The following is an 18630-nucleotide window of genomic DNA, read 5'->3' as shown; positions in this document are numbered from 1 at the left end:
TTCTTTTTATATAGGCGCACACTTACGTTTTTTTAACCACAGACCATTTCCATAGATGGAAGCCTTTATCATCCATAGATCATCAATCAGTTTTTTAATTAAACAAGGTACAAGAAATAAAACAGTTATGGACTGACCCTCCCAGCCCACCAGTTGGAGAAGGGGAGGGTCGGGAAAATAAGCCCAGTAAGCACTTGAATATTCTTCAGAATGTGCAGTATTAATCTGATTTAAGATAATTAATAAGGTTATCAGGAAGCTTAAAGGCGATATTGAATCGCCCTGTACAGCAACACGATTTTGTGCCTCTCGCATCAATGTCTGAAGTTGTTGCTGAGATGGTAATTCATCATGCTCTTGAATCGCCAGTCTCCTCATCTGGTTTACTAGAGATCGTCTCCGCCGTGTGTACCAACCTTTCCGGCAGCCAGCGTGGTGCTTCGGCATCTTGTGGGAAAACACAAACATGTCTTCGTCCCCAAATTATTACAGGATCTGGTCCATACCATTTTCCCACAAGTGGGTCTTTCTAAAAGACTTTAGGTCTTATTGTTTGTGCATCAAAGTTCCAAAATCGCTGTGTTGTTGAACGGCCACTTATATCCAATTGTAAAAAATTTAGAACAAATGAAGCATGGTTTAGAGAATTGGAGGGGGTAATGAGATACAATTCCCCCTTCTTTAGTTTTTGCAATTGATGTGTGAGAGTTTGATGTGCCCATTCAATAATTCCTTGACCTTGAGGATTATAAGGGATACCCGTTTTATGTGAGATACACAATTGTGTACAAAATAGTTGAAAATTTTTTCCAGTGTATCCTGGACCATTGTCTGTTTTTATGGTCTTAGGGGTTCCCATAACAGCAAAACATTTAATGCAATGAGCTATACAATGTTTGCTAGCTTCTCCAGATCTAGAGAGGCATGTAAAAAGCCGGAGACGGTGTCAATAGTAACATGAACAAATTTTTGTTTACCACATTCAGGAATATGGGTAACATCTATTTGCCATATATCGTTTGGCAACAGTCCTCGGGGATTAACTCCATAATGGGGGACGCTAAAAAATTGAGGACATGTTTGACATTGTTTAACAATCTGTCTGGCAGCTTCTCAAGTAATGTCAAATTGAAGTCTTAAGCTATTGCTGTTTTGATGGTGTAAGCTGTGGGAAGTTTTTGCCATTTGTTCCAAGGAAGGAAATATCATACGTGTAGCTTCGTCAGCCAAAGCATTGCCTCGTGCTAAAGGTCCAGGAAGTCCAGAGTGAGCACGAATATGACCAAAATAGCATTTATTAACTCTGGAGCAAATTAAATGTTGTATATCACGAAAAAGAGTTTGGATAGTAGAATTCAGGGTACCAATAAATGGAACAGTCTCAATAGTGTTTAAGGCTCTTATGATATATTGACTGTCAGAATATAAATTAAATGGAGCAGCGATTTGTAATAGAGCCTGAAAAACGGCAAATAGTTCTACTTCTTGAGCAGATTTATAATTAGTATGCCAGGTGGCAGGATTGTCCTATATAATCAAACTAGCTATTCCATTAGAAGAGCCATCAGTAAATACAGTTAGGGCGTCGGCAAGGGGCTGAGAAACAACGATTTTGGGGAAGAGAAATTGGTGATAATGAGCAAATTGCAAAATTTTATCTGAGGGATAATGATTATCAAGCCATCCACTAAACTTGACAAGCCGAATTGGCATTTTCATAAGCAAGCTGTTTAGCCAACACCATTCCCGCCTGCTCATCCCCTATCATTTTCCCAATTGCCTCAAGCAGGCAGGCAACAAAATCCTGATATGGTTCATCTGGCCCCTGGCGAATTTTAGGTAAATCTTCAGTCTTTTTATCAGAATTTGGAAGTTTTTTCTATGTTTGTAGAACCACAGAACTAATCTGAGGGTAGGCTCCAGGCAAATAATTAAGTTGATTATTAGTGTCTCGATAATCTCCCTCTCCCACCATAATTTCATAAGTGGTGTTCAGTCCCTGTCGCTGATTGATATCGGCTGTGATCCCACACTGTTCAGCAAACTCAGATTTCCATAGTAAATAATCTCCTCCAGATAGACAAGCCCGAGCAACCTGTTTCCAATCATTGGGTGGCAGATTTTGATTTCCTAAAGCCTCTGTAATAGCCTGAGTAAACGGCACAGTCGGGCCGTATTGTGCACAAGCCATTTTTAACTCTTTTAGTTGCTTAAAGGGTAGCGGTTCATAATACCTCTGCTGTTGAGCATTTTCAAATACTGGATAGATTCCTGAAAACCCAGGAATATGTTCTCCTTCATCATTAGCTCGCTTAATCGCTTGTTGAAGAGGAGATAATAATATCTCACTTCTAATTTTTATGTTTTCACCAGGCAAAGAAGCAGGAATAGATATAGGCTCTCATAGTTCTACAAAAGGCGGAGGTGGGTCGAGCCCAGCAAGAACCGAGGGAGGATATGTTGGAGGCACAGGCTGGCTGGAGTGGGAGTCTCCCTGTGCATCCTTTTTTACTGCTATAACAATTTTCTGAATTAAATTCTCCAGCTGTTCTTCAGAAAGCCCTGAATGCTTTAATTCCCCTTTTCCTGAGGGGGGTTGCATGCTAACCATCATCTCCCAAGGCATATCCTCTCTATGGTACTGAGCCGCTTGTTCATTTAACTCTTCCTGTTCATCAGAGCTTAACACATCATCACTCCCTCCAGCCTTACAAGCTGTTCTTTCAGGCACGGCATAAAGCGGCTCAGGCGGAGGGGCGGAAGGCTCTGCAACTTTGGGTTCTGTGGAATCCCGGAGGGCCGTTTGAATCTTATGTCTCTCATGTTCAGGATCCAGACAGTCTCTTATGAGAGTCCACAAAGAGAAAGCATCCACAGGGACACGATTGGGACCATGTAAGGAATAATATGTCTGCAATTGTTTTCCTACTTTTTTCCAAGTTTCCAGACTAACTGTTCCTTCCTCTGGAAACCAAGGACAAACTTCTTCTATAAAAAGCAAAAACTTCTCTAGCTGTAACTTATTTACATGAATTTTCCTGCATTTTAACATAGTTTTCAACATATGTACAAATAACTGGCGGCTATTGCCTTGTCCCATGATTTATTACTCTCGACAATAACACTCCCTGCCCTTTACTTCAAATAATTAGGAATTCCTCCTTACTTACCTCAATCTTGATGGGCAGCGGCTGTTGTCGCGCTCTGATTCCCAGGTCCCTGTTCGGGCGCCACCTGCCGGTGCCAGCCAGCAAAGTCGATCAGGTCCCGAGAACATGCACAGTGGGGCTGAGAAAGAATACTACAGCAAAGATGGGGTTGAGAGGATCAGACACGTCTCCACAAAGGGAAGCAGTCTGACACCGGCTTTATTTAGCATCTTATATTTATACAGGAGAGCGTGAGAAAGACAAGACAGTTAACAGTTTTTCTTGGTTGACCTATACATCTTACAAACAGTTACAAGAAATCTTGAGAGCATGGGAATGGCACCCTGTTATTATTTCTTACACCAGATAACATTTCCCTGTGTGTGAGAAGTTTGCACAGAACTCCAGGTGTCTGCAGTAAATATTCGCCTAGTCTCTGGGGTGGCGGGACAGAGAGCTGTTTGCAAGCAAACCCTCAAGGACTGAGGCAGCTCCCAGAGCTGTGTCCTTCAGACAAAGGACCCCGTTCTCACGGGCAGCTCCCCGCACAATCCTGAATCTGTGAAAGTGCATAAATGTTGAGAAACACCTATTACTGTAGGCCAGTGAAACACCAGCAGTTTGTTTACTTTTTGGTGTTAAGGGGGCAAAACGAAGTCATTCTTCCCTAATGCAGGAGGGCAGTGTGCAAGTCCAGGTGAAACCATTTACCTCAGACTGGGACTTGAACCTAGCCAAAACCCTGCTTGGGACTTGAACCCATGTGACCGGGACTCAAACCCAGCAAAAAACCATGGTACCTGGTTTCAGGACCTAATGAAGCTCAGGTTCTTAATGTCTCATTAAAGAAAGAATTCAGTGAGAGACAAAGTGACAGGTAAGAAGTGGATTTATTCAGATTCAGAGAGAAGCACACTCCACAGACAGAGTGTGGGCCATGACAGAGGATGAGTGTGGCCCTGAAATTTGGCATGGTTAGTTTTTATAAGCTGAGTAATTTCATATGCTAACGAGTGGGAGGATTATTCCAACCATTTTTGGGAAGGAGTGGTTTCCAGAATTTGGGCCACTGCCCACTTCTTGGTCTTTTAACAGTGCCTTGGAACTGTCATCTGACAGATGACCATTATATCTATACTGTGGGCAGGAATCCCTTAGAAGAAATGGAGTAGCCATCATAGTCAACAAAAGAGTCCGAAATGCAGTAGTTGGATGCAATCTCAAAAACTACAGAATGATCTCTGTTCGTTTCCAAGGCAAACCATTCATTATCACAGTAATCCATGTCTATGCCTGAACAGTAATGCTGAAGAAGCTGAAGCTAAACTGTTCTGTGAAGATCTATAAGACCTTCTAGAACTAACACCCAAAAAAGATGTCCTTTTCATTATAAGGAACTGGAATGCAAAAGTAGGAAGTCAAGAGATACCTGGAGTAACAGGCAAAGTTGGCCTTGGGATACAAAATGAAGCAGGTCAAAGGCTAACAGAGTTTTGCCAAGAGAACACATTGGGCATAGCAGTCTGTTCTTCCAAAACACAAGACTCTACACATGGACTTCACCAGATGGTCAACACCGAAATCAGATTGAGTATATTCTTTGCAGTAAACATGGAGAAGCTCTATACAGTCAGCAAAAACAAGACCAGGAGCTGACTGTGACTCAGATCATGACGTCCTTATTACCAAATTCAGGTTTAAATTGAAGAAAGTAGGGAAAACCACTAGACCATTCAGGTATGACCTAAATCAAATCACTTATGATTATACAGTGGAAGTGACAAATAGATTCAAGGGATTAGATCTGATAGAGTGCCTGAAGAACTATGGGTGGAGATTCATGACATTGCACAGAAGGCAGTGATCAAGACCATCCCCAAGAAAAAGGCAAACAGGCAAAATGATTGTCTGAGGAGGCCTTACAAATAGCTGAGAAAAGAGAAACTAAAGGCAAAGGAGAAAAGGAAAGATATACCCATTTGAATGCAGAGTTCCAAAGAATAGCAAGGAGAGATAAGAAAGCCTTTCTCAGTGATCAGTGCATAGAAATAGAGGGAAACAATAGAATGGGAAAGACTAGAGATATCTCCAAGAAAGTTAGAGATACCAAGGGAACATTTCATGCAAAGATGGGTAGAATAAAAGACAGAAATGCTTTGGACCTAACAGAAGCAGAAGATATTAAGAAGTGGCAAGAATACACAGAAGAACTATACAAAAAAGATCTTCATGACCCAGATAATCATGATGGTGTGATCACTCACCTAGAGCCAGACATCCTGGAATGTGAAGTCAAGTGGGCCTTAGGAAGAATCATTACAAACAAAGCTAGTGGAGGTGATAGAATTCCCTTTGACTATTTCAAATCCTAAAAGATGATGCTGTTAAAGTGTTGCGCTCAATATGCCACCAAATTTGGAAAACTCAGCAGTGGCCACAGGACTGGAAAAGGTCAGTTTTCATTCCAATCCCAAAGAAAGGCAATGCCAAAGAATGTTCAAACTACCGTACTCATGTCACACGCTAGCAAAATAATGCTCAAAATTCTCCAAGCCAAGCTTCAACAGTACATGAACCTTCCAGACATTCAAGCTGGATTTAGAAAAGGCAGAGGAACCAGAGGTCATTTTGCCAACATCCGTTGGATCATTGAAAAAGCAAGAATTCCAGAAAAACATCTACTTCTACTTTATGGACTATACCAAAGCCTTTGACTGGGTGGATCACAACAAACTGGAAAATTCTGAAAGAGATGGGAATACCAGACCACCTGACCTGCCTCCTGAGAAATCCGTATGCAGGTCAAGAAGCAACAGTTAGAACTAGACATGGAACAACAGACTGGTTTCAAATCGGGAAAGCGGTACATCAAAGCTGTATATGGTCACCCTGCTTATTTAACTTCTATGCAGAGTACATCATGGAAAATGCCAGGCTGTCTGAAGCACAAGCTGGAATCAAGATTGCCAGGAGAAATATCAAAAACCTCAGATATGCAGATGACACCACCCTTATGGCAGAAAGTGAATAACTAAAGAGCCTCTTGATGAAAGTGAAAAAGGAGAGTGAAAAAGCCAGCTTAAAGCTCAAAATTCAGAAAACTAAGATCATGGCGTTTGACCCCATCACTTCATGGCAAATAGATGGGGAAACAATGGAAACAGTGTCAGACTTTATTTTTCTGGGCTCCAAAATCACTGCAGATGGTGACTGCAGCCATGAAATTAAAAGATGCTTGCTCCTTGGAAGAAAAGCTATGACTAACCTAGATAGCATATTAAAAAGCAGAGACATTACTTTGCCAACAAAGGTCCATCTAGTCAAAGCTATGGTTTTTCCAGTAGTCATGTATGGATGTGAGAGATGGTCTATAAAGAAAACTGAGAGCTGAAGAATTGATGCTTTTGAATTGTGGTGTTGGAGAAGACCCTTGAGAGTCTCTTGGACTGCAAGGAGATCCAACAAGTCAATCCTAAAGGAAAAAGATCAGATCAGATCAGATCAGTCACTCAGTCGTGTCCGACTCTTTGCGACCCCATGAATCACAGCACACCAGGCCTCTCTGTCCATCACCAACTCCCGGAGTTCACTCAGACTCACGTCCATCGAGTCAGTGATGCCATCCAGCCATCTCATCCTCTGTCGTCCCCTTCTCCTCCTGCCCCCAGTCCCTCCCAGCATCAAGGTCTTTTCCAATGAATCAACTCTTCGCATGAGGTGGCCAAAGTACTGGAGTTTCAGCTTTAGCATCATTCTTTCCAAAGAAATCGCAGGGCTGATCTCCTTCAGAATGGACCAGTCTGTTGTTCCATGTCCAGTTCTAACTGTTGCTTCCTGACCTGCATACAATTTCTCAAGAGGCAGATCAGGTGGTCTGGTATTCCCATCTCTTTCAGAATTTTCCACAGTTTATTGTGATCCACACAGTCAAAGGCTTTGGCATAGTCAATAAAGCAGAAATAGATGTTTTTCTGGAACTCTCTTTCTTTTTCTATGATCCAGCAGATGTTGGCAATTTGATCTCTGGTTCCTCTGCCTTTTCTAAAACCAGCTTGAACATCAGGAAGTTCACAATTCACATATTGCTAAAGCCTGGCTTGGAGAATTTTGAGCATGACTTTACTAGCATGTGAGATGAGTGCAGTTGTGCGGTAGTTTGAGCATTCTTTGGCATTGCCTTTCTTTGGGATTGGAATGAAAACAGACCTTATCCAGTCCTGTGGCCACTGCTGAGTTTTCCAAATTTGCTGGCATATTGAGTGCAGCACTTTCACAGCATCATCTTTCAGGATTTGGAATAGCTCAACTGGAATTCCATCACCTCCACTAGCTTTGTTTGTAGTGATGCTTTCTAAGGCCCACTTGACTTCACATTCCAAGATGTCTGGCTCTAGGTCAGTGATCACACCATTGTGATTATCTGGGTCGTGAAGATCTTTTTTGTACAGTTCTTCTGTGTATTCTTGCCATCTCTTCTTAATATCTTCTGCTTCTGTTAGGTCCATACCATTTCTGTCCTTTATCGAGCTCATCTTTGCATGAAATGTTCCTTTGGTATCTCTGATTTTCTTGACGAGATCCCTAGTCTTTCCCATTCTGTTGTTTTCCTCTATTTCTTTGCATTGATCGCTGAGGAAGGCTTTCTTATCTCTTCTTGCTATTCTTTGGAACTCTGCATTCAGATGTTTATATCTTTCCTTTTCTCCTTTGTTTTTCACTTCTCTTCTTTTCACAGCTATTTGTAAGGCCTCCCCAGACAGCCATTTTGCTTTTTTGCATTTCTTTTCCATGGGGATGGTCTTGATCCCTGTCTCCTGTACAATGTCACGAACATCATTCCATAGTTCATCAGGCACTCTATCTATCAGATCTAGGCCCTTAAATCTATTTCTCACTTCCACTGTATAATCATAAGGGATTTGATTTAGGTCATACCTGAATGGTCTAGTGGTTTTCCCTACTTTCTTCAATTTAAGTCTGAATTTGGCAATAAGGAGTTCATGGTCTGAGCCACAGTCAGCTCCTGGTCTTGTTTTTGCTGACTGTATAGAGCTTCTCCATCTTTGGCTGCAAAGAATATAATCAATCTGATTTCGGTGTTGACCATCTGGTGATGTCCATGTATAGAGTCTTCTCTTGTGTTGTTGGAAGAGGGTGCTTGTTATGACCAGTGCACTTTCTTGGCAAAACTCTATTAGTCTTTGCCCTGCTTCATTCCATATTCCAAGGCCAAATTTGCCTGTTACTCCAGGTGTTTCTTGACTTCCTACTTTTGCATTCCAGTCCCGTATAATGAAAAGGACATCTTTTTTGGGTGTTAGTTCTAAAAGGTCTTGTAGATCTTCATAGAACCGTTCAACTTCAGCTTCTTCAGCGTTACTGGTTGGGGCGTAGACTTGGATTACTGTAATATTGAATGGTTTGCCTTGGAAACGAACAGAGATCATTCTGTCGTTTTTGAGATTGCATCCAAGTACTGCATTTCGGACTCTTTTGTTGACCATGATGGCCACTCCATTTCTTCTGAGGGATTCCTACCCGCAGTAATAGATATAATGGTCATCTGAGTTAAATTCACCCATTCCAGTCCATTTCAGTTTGCTGATTCCTAGAATGTCGACATTCACTCTTGCCATCTCCTGTTTGACCACTTCCAATTTGCCTTGATTCATGGACCTGACATTCCAGGTTCCTATGCAATATTGCTCTTTACAGCATCGGACCTTGCTTCTATCACCAGTCACATCCACAGCTGGGTATTCTTTTTGCTTTGGCTCCATCCCTTCATTCTTTCTGGAGTTATTTCTCCACTGATCTCCAGTAGCATATTGGGCACCTACTGACCTGGGGAGTTTCTCTTTCAGTATCCTATCATTTTGCCTTTTCATACTGTTCATGGGGTTCTCAAGGCAAGAATACTGAAGTGGTTTGCCATTCCCTTCTCCAGTGGACCACATTCTGTCAAATCTCTCCACCATGACCCGCCTGTCTTGGGTTGCCCCACGGCCATGGCTTAGTTTCATTGAGTTAGACAAGGCTGTGGTCCTAGTGTGATTAGATTGACTAGTTTTCTGTGAGTATGGTTTCAGTGTGTTTGCCCTCTGATGCCTTCTTACAACACCTACCGTCTTACTTGAGTTTCTCTTTCCTTGGGCATGGGGAATCTCTTCACGGCTGCTCCAGCAAAGCGCAGCCATTGCTCCTTACCTTGGATGAGGGGTATCTCCTCAACGCCGGCCTTCCTGACCTTCAATGTGGGATAGCTCTTCTAGGCCCTCCTGCGCCCGCGCAGCCATGTCTCCAGGTAACTCCTCTCGTCGCCGCCCCTGGCCTCGGGCGTGGGTTGCTCCTCCCGGCCATCATCAGTCCTAAATATTCACTGGAAGGACTGGTGCTGAAGCTGCAACACCAATACTTTGGCCACCTGATGCAAAGAATGGATTCCTTGGAAAAGACTCTGATGCTGGGAAGGCAAGAGAAGGGGACGACAGAGGATGAGATGGTTGCATGGCATCACCAACTCGATGGACTTGAGTTTGAGCTAGCTCCGGGAGTTGGTAACGGACAGGGAAGCCTGGCCTGCTTCAGTCCATGGGGTCGCAAAGAGTCCGACGTGACTGAGCGACTGAAATGAACTGGAGCTGTCATGGAACCTCTGGGTGTGTCATTTCACTTGCTGATTGAGGATCAAGGTCCAGTGTTGTCTGCCATTTGGTCCCATTTGATTCTAATCGGTTTATGTTGTGTCCTTGGGCTATGTCATTCTTTCAGAAGCTGTGCCCTGCCCCTTTCCCTCCTGTTACACAGGTGCAGAGAGGGGACAGAGGTGCTGGTCTGAGTCTATTCATTTCCCTGGGCCACCATAACAAAGTACCCAGGCTGGGCAGCTTAAATGAAGTCGCACAGTCGTGTCCAACCCTTTGCGACCCCATGGACTGTAGCCCATCAGGTTCCTCTGTCCATGGGATTTTCCAGGCAAGAGTACTGGAGTGGGTTGCCATTTCCATCTCCAGAGGATCTTCCCGAACCAGGGATCAAACCCAGGTCTCCCGCATTGTAGGCAGACGCTTTACCGTCTGAGCCACCAGGGAAGCCTAGACTATAGGAATTTATCTTCTCACAATTCTGGCGGCTGGAAGTCTGAGATGAAAGTGTGGACAGGGTCATTGCTCCCATGGCCTGTCTCCTCCTCATGTCTTCACATGGCTATCCCTCTGTGTCCATCTTGTCGACATCGTCAGATGTCAAATGGGATAGCAATGTGGTCTCAGATCTGACAGTCCTTAATTTGAATGTCAACTTCACCACATCTCAGTTTCAGGACCTTGGACAGGTTATTTACCAGCTCCGCCTTTTCTCTTATCTATAAATGGAAATGGGCTTCCCAAATAACCAAGTTGCTTTCCTGATGTGGTTATTCTAACTCCATGACACATTCATAAAGTGCATAAAGTGCAAGGACACTGTAAAAGTGCACTACATCCTCACCTCATCTGAAAAGCCAGGATCTAAGTGTGGGCTGCGCTGATGTTTACATGGTGGGCTATGTATTTATGCTGCTGCTTCAGTCGTGTCCAACTGTGCGACCCCATAGACGGCAGCCCACCAGGCTCCCCTGTCCCTGCAATTCTCCAGGCAAGAACACTGGAGTGGGTTGCCATTTCCTTCTCCAATGCATGAAAGTGAAAAGTGAAGTTGCTCAGTCATGTCCAACTCTTAGACCCCATGGACTGCAGCCCACCAGGCTCCTCCGTCCATGGGGTTTTCCAGGCAAGAGTACTGGAGTGGGGTGCCATTGCCTTCTCCGATGTATTTATGAAACAGTCACAAATTTCTACGAAAGTCATGGCAAACGTGTAACTCTTATGTAGGAGACTAAAGACTAAAGAATGCTTTTTTAAAATTTTAATAATTTTCAGCCATGCCACGAGGCATGCAGGATTCTAATTCCTTGACCAGGGATTAAACCCACACCCCAGCAGTGGAAGCACAGAGTCCTAACTACTGGACGGCCAGGGAAGTCCCTGAAAGGATGCTTTAAATGGTTGAAAGTAGCTTTAACTTGCCAAGAAATCGTCTGGCTATAGTTCCGTAAGAGCTGAGACTTACAAGGACTAATCAGGGGAAACAAAGGGGCGTAGATGGGAATTAGCCGGGGGAAATTGCAGGGAATCATGGGAATTTAAATCCACAGCTAAAAATAGCACTCTCCTCCACTTCCTCTTCAGCTTTTGGTGTCAGTTTCTGATTTTAACAAGATTCTGTCTTAGATAAATCATGTGGATTTCACCCACCCCTCTCTAACTCTCACTGCGGTATAAATAAAGAGATGATCAAGAGTCTGCCAGCAGCAGAAAGGAGAGAAGAGGCCTGAATAATTCCTGTGTGCCCAGAATTTGTCCTTTATTCCCTCTCCCTTCACCACGTGCTGGTGGCTTTCCTTAGTGTGCACCCGCAGGCCCCAGCCTCTCCACAGTACCCATCCGACAGCCACGGAACACACGACCCCAGGAATCCCAAGGCAACAAGAGACTCGCACAGACGCCTTTCAAGTTTGTCCCGGGCAGTGCACACACAGAAGCACTGTGCCTCTGAGCAGGACGGGGGGGGGGCTCCCACCCAAGCATGCTGAATGGCAGGAAGGGAAGCAGCAGTGGGAGAGGACCTGGTGCCCCAGGGCAGCGATCGAGGAGGGGGACAGGACGCACAGAGGTGGAGCACGTGTCCTGGGCCCTCCGCAGACCGCCCTACGGAGAGCAGCTCCGGCCCCGGCAACGTCCACCAGCCAAGAACAGAGAGCAGGCCCCCACTCCCCCAAAGTCCTGCTTGCGCCGGTCTTTTCCAGCCTTGGCACAGGTGACCGCAAGGAAGCGGCCTGGTTGAGAAAATGTTCTTGTTGCAGAACCAGCTCATAAACTGCTCTCAGAAAGGGCAGTGAGAGCTTTGGAAAATGGATGCTGAACTTTCAACACTTTTTACACTAGCTTTTAAATTGCTTTCTAAAAAATTGCTTAAATTGCTTTCTAAAGAAGAAAGGGTATACAGGAAGCAGTGACCAAAACCATCCCCAAGCAAAAGAAATGCAAGAAGGCAAAGTGGTTGTCAGAGGAGGCCTTACAAGTAACTGAGAAGAGACGTGAAAGACAAAGAAAAGGAAAGGAAAGATATACCCATCTGAATGCCGAGCTCCAGAGAACACCACGGAGACATAAGAAAGCCTTCCTAAGTGATCAACGCAGAGATAGAGGGAAACAATGGAATGGGAAAGACTAAAGATATCCTCAAGAAAATTAGAGATACCAAGGGAACATTTCATGCAAAGATGGGCACAATAAAGGACAGAAATGGTATGGACCTAACAGAAGATATTAAGAAGAGGTGGCAAGAATAAACAGAAGAACTCAACAAAAAAGATCTTCATGACGCAGATAACAATGATGGTGTGGTCACTCACCTAGACCCAGACATCCTTGAGTGTGAAGTCAAGTGGGCCTTAGAAGCATTACTACAAGCAAATCAAGTGGAGGTGATGTAATTCCAGATGAACTGTTTAAAATCGTAAAAGATGATGCCATTAAAGTGCTGCACTCAATATGCCAGCAAATTTGGAAAAGTCAGCAGTGGCCACAGGACTGGAAAAGGTCAGTTTTCATCCCAATCCCAAGGAAATGTAATGCCAAAGAATGATCAAACTACCATACAATTGTGCTCATTTCACATGCTAGCAAGGTGGTGCTCAAAATCCTTCAAGTTAGGCTTCAGCAGTACGTGAACAGATAACTTCTTGATTTACAAGCTGGATTTAGAAAAGACAGAGGAAGCAGAGATCAAATTGCCAACATCCATTGGGTCATAGGGCTTCCCTGGTGGCTCAGCTGGTAAAAAATCTGGCCACAATGCAGGAAACCTGGGTTTGATCCCTGGGTTGGGAAGATCCCTTGGAGAAGGGAACGGCTACTGACTGTGGTATTCTGGCCTGGAGAATTCCATGGACTGTATAGTTCATGGGGTTGCAAAGAGTCAGACAGGACTGAGCAACTTTCACTTTCACTTTCATTGGATCATAGAAAAAGCAAGGGAATTCCAAGAAAAAAAACTTCTGCTTCACTGACTATGCTAAATCCCTGTGTGGACCACAGTAAACTGTGGAAAATTCTTAAATAGATGGGAATACCAGACCACCTGTCTCCTGAGAAACCTGTGTGCAGGTCAAAAAGCAATAGTTAGAACCAGACATGGAAAAATGGACTGATTTAATATTGAGAAAGGAGTATGTCAAGGCTGTATATTGTCACCCTGCTTATTTAACTTCTGTGCAGAGTACATCATGCAAAATGCCAGGCTGGATGAAGTACAAGCTGGAATCAAGATTGCCGGGAGAAATATCAGTAACCTCAGATATGCAGATGACACCACCCTTATGGCAGAAAGCAAAGAGGAACTAAAGAGCCTCTTGATGAAAGTGAAAGAGGAGATTGAAAAAGCTGGGTTAAAATTCAATATTCAAAAAACTAAGATAATGGCATCTGGTCCCATCACTTCATGGCAAATAGAAGGGGAAAAAGTGGAAACGTTGGCAAATTTTTTTCTTGGGTTCCCAAATCATTGCAGATGGTGACTGCAGCCATGAAATTAAAAGATGCTTGCCTCTTAGAAGAAAAGCTATGACCAACCTAGACAGCATATTAAAAAGCAGAGACATCACTTCCTGACAAAGGTCCATATAGTCAAAGCTATGGTTTTTCCATGTACAGATGTGAGAGTTAGACCATAAAGAAAGTTGAATGCTGAAGAATTTATGCTTTCAAATTTTGAAAAAGACTCTTGAAAGTCCCTTGGACTGCCAGGAGATCAAACCAGTCAATCCTAAAGGAAATCAACCTTGAGTATTCACTGGAAGGACTGATGCTGAAGCTGAAGTTCCAATAATTTGGCCACCTGATGGGAAGAGCCAATTCACTGGAAAAGTCCCTGATGCTGGAAAAGATTGAGGGCAAGAGGAGAAATGGGCGACAGAGGATGAGATGGTTGGATAGCATCACTGACTCAATGAACATGAATCTGAGCAAACTCCAGGAGATAGTGGACAGGGAAGCTTGGCGTGCTGCAGTCCATGGAGTCACAAAGAGTCAGACACAACTTCATGACCGAACAACCACAAAGAGGAAAAAGAGAAAAGTATGAGGAAGGCATGTTTAAGGAGTCAGGCCTTCTCCTGTTCCTTTTTTGCCTCTGGGCACACCCAGGGGAGTAAAGCTATCTCGGCTGTCTTACAGGTACCCTACTCCACCCTTCTCACCGCTTGGTGGGTCATCCACTCACTAGTCCTTATTGCATGTATTTAACCAGTCATATGTGGATAGACATTCAGGTTGTTCAGAGTTTTGTATTCTTGTGTAAATGATGTTGTGCAAAGATCCTTCTACATATTTATTTGCACACTTGTACAAACCTCGGAGGTGGTCCCCCACATCCCCCATGGGAGTTTCTTCTCCTTTGCTCCCTCCTGGGAGTTTCCAGATGAAGTCAAAGCAGCCCCGGTGCTGTTGGCAAAGGCTACATCACTCCCAGTCCTTGGTGTTCTTTGGAAGGAATGATGCTGAAGTTGAAACTCCAGTACTTTGGCCACCTCATGCCAAGAGTTGACTCATTGGAAAAGACTCTGATGCTGGGAGGGATTGGGGGCAGGAGGAGAAGGGGACGACAGAGGATGAGATGGCTGGATGCGTCACCGACTCGATGGATGTGAGTTTGAGTGAACTCCGAGAGTTGGTGATGGACAGGGAGGCCTGGCGTGCTGCAGTTCATGGGGTCGCAAAGTGTCGGACACGACTGAGCGACTGAACTGAACTGAACTGAACTGACATCACGCCCAGGCCACCTCCCAGGAAAGCGTTCCGTGGGGGACCTGGTGGAGACAGAGCCAGAGCTGCCTGGCAAGGGGGTGGGTCACACCTGAGTCTCCACTCGTCACCAGGCCTGGGAGAGGAAACAGTGCCCATAGACGAGTCAGGGAATCCACCAGGAGGACGCAGACCTCACCTGGGCAACCCCAGGGGCTGCAGCCCCAGCCACAGGTCCCCTGAGGACAACTGCCTACCTGGATCCACAGCCTGCAGTGAGGCTCCCCCCCTGCCGCTGAGGTGTAACCCTGAGAGCCAGGCCCAGGAGTGAGCGCGTGGAGACGGGGAGTGGGCTGGGGTTGGGGGTGGCTCCACTGAGAGCATCGTCTTGTCTCCGTGCTGTGCTTGCCGCGTTCCTTTCAAACCTTTAACTTTCCAGATCAGCTTTGCTGTAGTTTGTTGTTATCCCCGAACCCCTCCAAATCCTCTCAGTCTTAGGTTGGATTTGAGTTACGGAGAATTGCCTTTTTTTTTTACATTTGAGTCTTCCTGTTTAAAGCAAGGAATAGTTTCGTGAGCATCTAAGAGAACTGACATCTTTGTGTTGGCTCTTGGCTCTGGGGTTGCAAGCCATGCCCAGCAGCCAGGACCCTGAGAAGCTTCTCCAAGACTTCTGAAGCTCGCTGAAGTCTGGTCTGCCCAGGGCTCCTCGCGCCCCAGGGGGCAGCGTTTCCACAGGGCAAGCCCAGAGTCACTGACAGCAGAAGACGCCTCACCAGGGCCCCTCTGCCAAGTGTTACTAAAGGAGCTGGAAGGGCTCATCTGTGTGGCTTGTAAACCTGGTCAGAAATATCTTGGTCACCTTTAAGGGCTCCTGGGCACTGGCATTGCTAAACATCCTGCTACTGATGTTCTTTTACAGCATCTTTAAACCAAGTTTCAAGTGAGTGTCATAAAAATGCCTCTATCCAGGAAGTCAGCGCCGTAAAGTGTGAAAGCAAGACGGAGAGTGCGCGGGGCCCCCTGACGTGCCTCCAGTCTGAGCGCGGGTGCCAGTTGATCAGCAAGCCACCAGGACGTACAAATGCGTGTCAGGAGCGGTGTGAAGAGGGCCCGGGGTCGCGGTGGGGCCTGGAGGGCGGTGTGAGGAGCTGCGGCCTGGGAGGACAGAAAAACACTCCCTCGTGAGCAGCGCTCGCTACTCTCCAGAGCCGACCTTCTCGGGAGGCTTCTGTGACCGTAAAACATCCAGACGGGACCTCCCTGGTGGTCCAGTGGCTAAGAGTGTGCACTCCCAATGCAGGGGGCTGGGTTCAATCCCCGGTCAGGGAACTGGACCCCACACACAACTAAAGCTCTCTGGCATGCTGAATGCTGCAACTAAGATCCCGTGTGACCAAACAAATTAATCAAGTAAATAATACGCATTTTTTAAAACTCGAGCCAAACATACACAAACAGCCCGAGCCCCTTGCGTTGCGTGTGTCTCACTGTGCCTTGCGCGCGGAAGTTCTTGACGTGGTGGTGGTTTTGTGCATTTGTCTCTCTGGGCACAGTTCTCTAAGGGCAGCACCCGCGCCTGCAATTCCCCCCTGCAGCGCCTAACACCTTCTCCCAGAGCTTCTCCGCAAAGGCCTGCTGTCGACCGCGACCCGGAAGTCACAGTGGGAACAGGACCACAGAGGTGGCTGTTGTTCAGTCACTCAGTGGTGTCCGACTCTTTGCCACCCCATGGACTGCAGCACGCCAGGCCTCCCCGTCCATCACCAACTCCCAGAGCTTACTCAAACTCATGTCCATGGAGTCGGTGATGCCATCCAACCATCTCATCCTCTGTTGTCCCCTTCTCCTCCTGCCTTCGATCTTTCCCAGCATCACGGTCTTTTCCAGAGGTAGCTGTTTGTCTCCAAGTCAAGAAATCTTCAGGCACTGGCAGTCCAGTAATTAGGACACCCCGCTTCCTGCAGGGGGCGCGGGTTCAATCCCCGGTCGGGCAACCAAGATCTCACATGCCCAGCGGCCGGGTCAAAAAATTACCAAAAAAACAGAAAGCTTCAAACGAAGCTCAATGCAAGAACCAAACACAAGCGTTGCTTTGGAAAACGCTTCATCAACCTGATGTTTGTCTTATGGGAGCGGAGTGTGTTTGGGCTTGAGTGTCAAAAACGTTAGCAGAGGGTGGGGTGCCACTCCCAGACAAAGGCCGGGGCCGCCCTTCGCTCCCCGGCGGTCCGCAGTTGGTCCTCCGGAGAGTGTTCTGAGGCGCCCCGGCACCGCTAGGGGGCAGGCGCGCCAAGCGAAACGCGCTCTGCCGAGTCCGCGCCGGGCGCCGGCGATTGGTCCTCCCTGCCCGTGGGCCTCCGAGCCGTCAATCGCTCGCCTCGCCAGGGTTCCGGGTTTTGAGCCCCCGAGCCGTCACAAATCACAGGACTGGCATGTTTTGCTCCAAAGGTGATGCTGTGTATCCTACTTATCTTTACACTGCATTTTTCCTGAATCATAAGCGGACCCTGGGTCTTAAGGCGATTTCTTGCAGTGAAAGAAACCAACAATGTTGGTTTCACTAAAAGGGAGCGGTTGAGAGTGGAGAGAGCTCTGCGGTCCAGCCCCTGGTTCTGCCTTTACAACTCACAGATTCTCCCAAAGTGAAGAAAGCCTAATAAGCTACAGTCGTTCACTGGAGAAGGAGCCTTAAAATGAGAATCTATCCTAATTTATTAGCACTTCCCAAACTGGACTTATTTTATCACTAACAATGTTTTACTTTTATGTGGCATTTTGTAGCTCACCAACCACATGCTATCCATTATTTACAATAACCCAACAGGATAAACTAGGATGAGCATCCCTTTTTAACAGAAGAGGAAGCTGAAATATGATATGGTGAAGTAACTACCCAGTTAGTATAGTAGTTGGCAAGTTAAAATAATTTGCACAGTGAATAAACCACAGAGGCAATACCAGCCTTCAGATCTCAGTTTCAAGTCCAGAACTCGCTTTCCCATTCTCTGCAGCCGTCCCAGGAGAAAGAATGAGTCATAGACGCAGAGACAGAGATGGAGTCAAAGTGCAGAAGAGGCAGATGTAGAACTCTCACAGCTGGGGATGTGGGTGGACATGTTAGAGATGTAGTTACGGTTTTGCTATGGATTTCATCATAGACGTGGTGATGGTTGCGGGTGTAGAGGTAGAGACCCAGTTACAGAGACATGGAGATGGAGGTGGGGAAGGAGAGGCAGATGGAGATGGAGGTATAAAATGGTCGTTGAGCGGGCCAGTGCTGAAGGAGACCAGTCCTGGGTGTTCATTGGAAGGACTGATGCTGGAGCTGAAGCTCCAATATTTTGGCCACCTAATATGAAGAGCTGACTCATTGGAAAAGACCCTAATGCTGGGAAAGATTGAAGGCAGGAGGAGAAGGGGACAACAGAGGATGAGATGGTTGGATGGCATCACCGACTCAATGGACATGAGTTTGAGTAAACTCCAGGAGTTGGTGATGGACAGGGAAGGCTGGTGTGCTGCAGTCCGTGGGGTCACAAAGAGTCAGACACAAACTGAGCGACTGAACTGAACTGAGCTGGCCACATTAATAATTCTAACATGCAGCTAGAAACCCCTGGGCCTGGATGTTCTAG

The sequence above is a fragment of the Bos indicus x Bos taurus genome, chromosome 4 (genome assembly GCF_003369695.1).
Source record: "Bos indicus x Bos taurus breed Angus x Brahman F1 hybrid chromosome 4, Bos_hybrid_MaternalHap_v2.0, whole genome shotgun sequence".
In the NCBI taxonomy this organism is placed as follows: domain Eukaryota; kingdom Metazoa; phylum Chordata; class Mammalia; order Artiodactyla; family Bovidae; genus Bos; species Bos indicus x Bos taurus.
Note: the sequence above shows the minus strand (reverse complement) of the source record.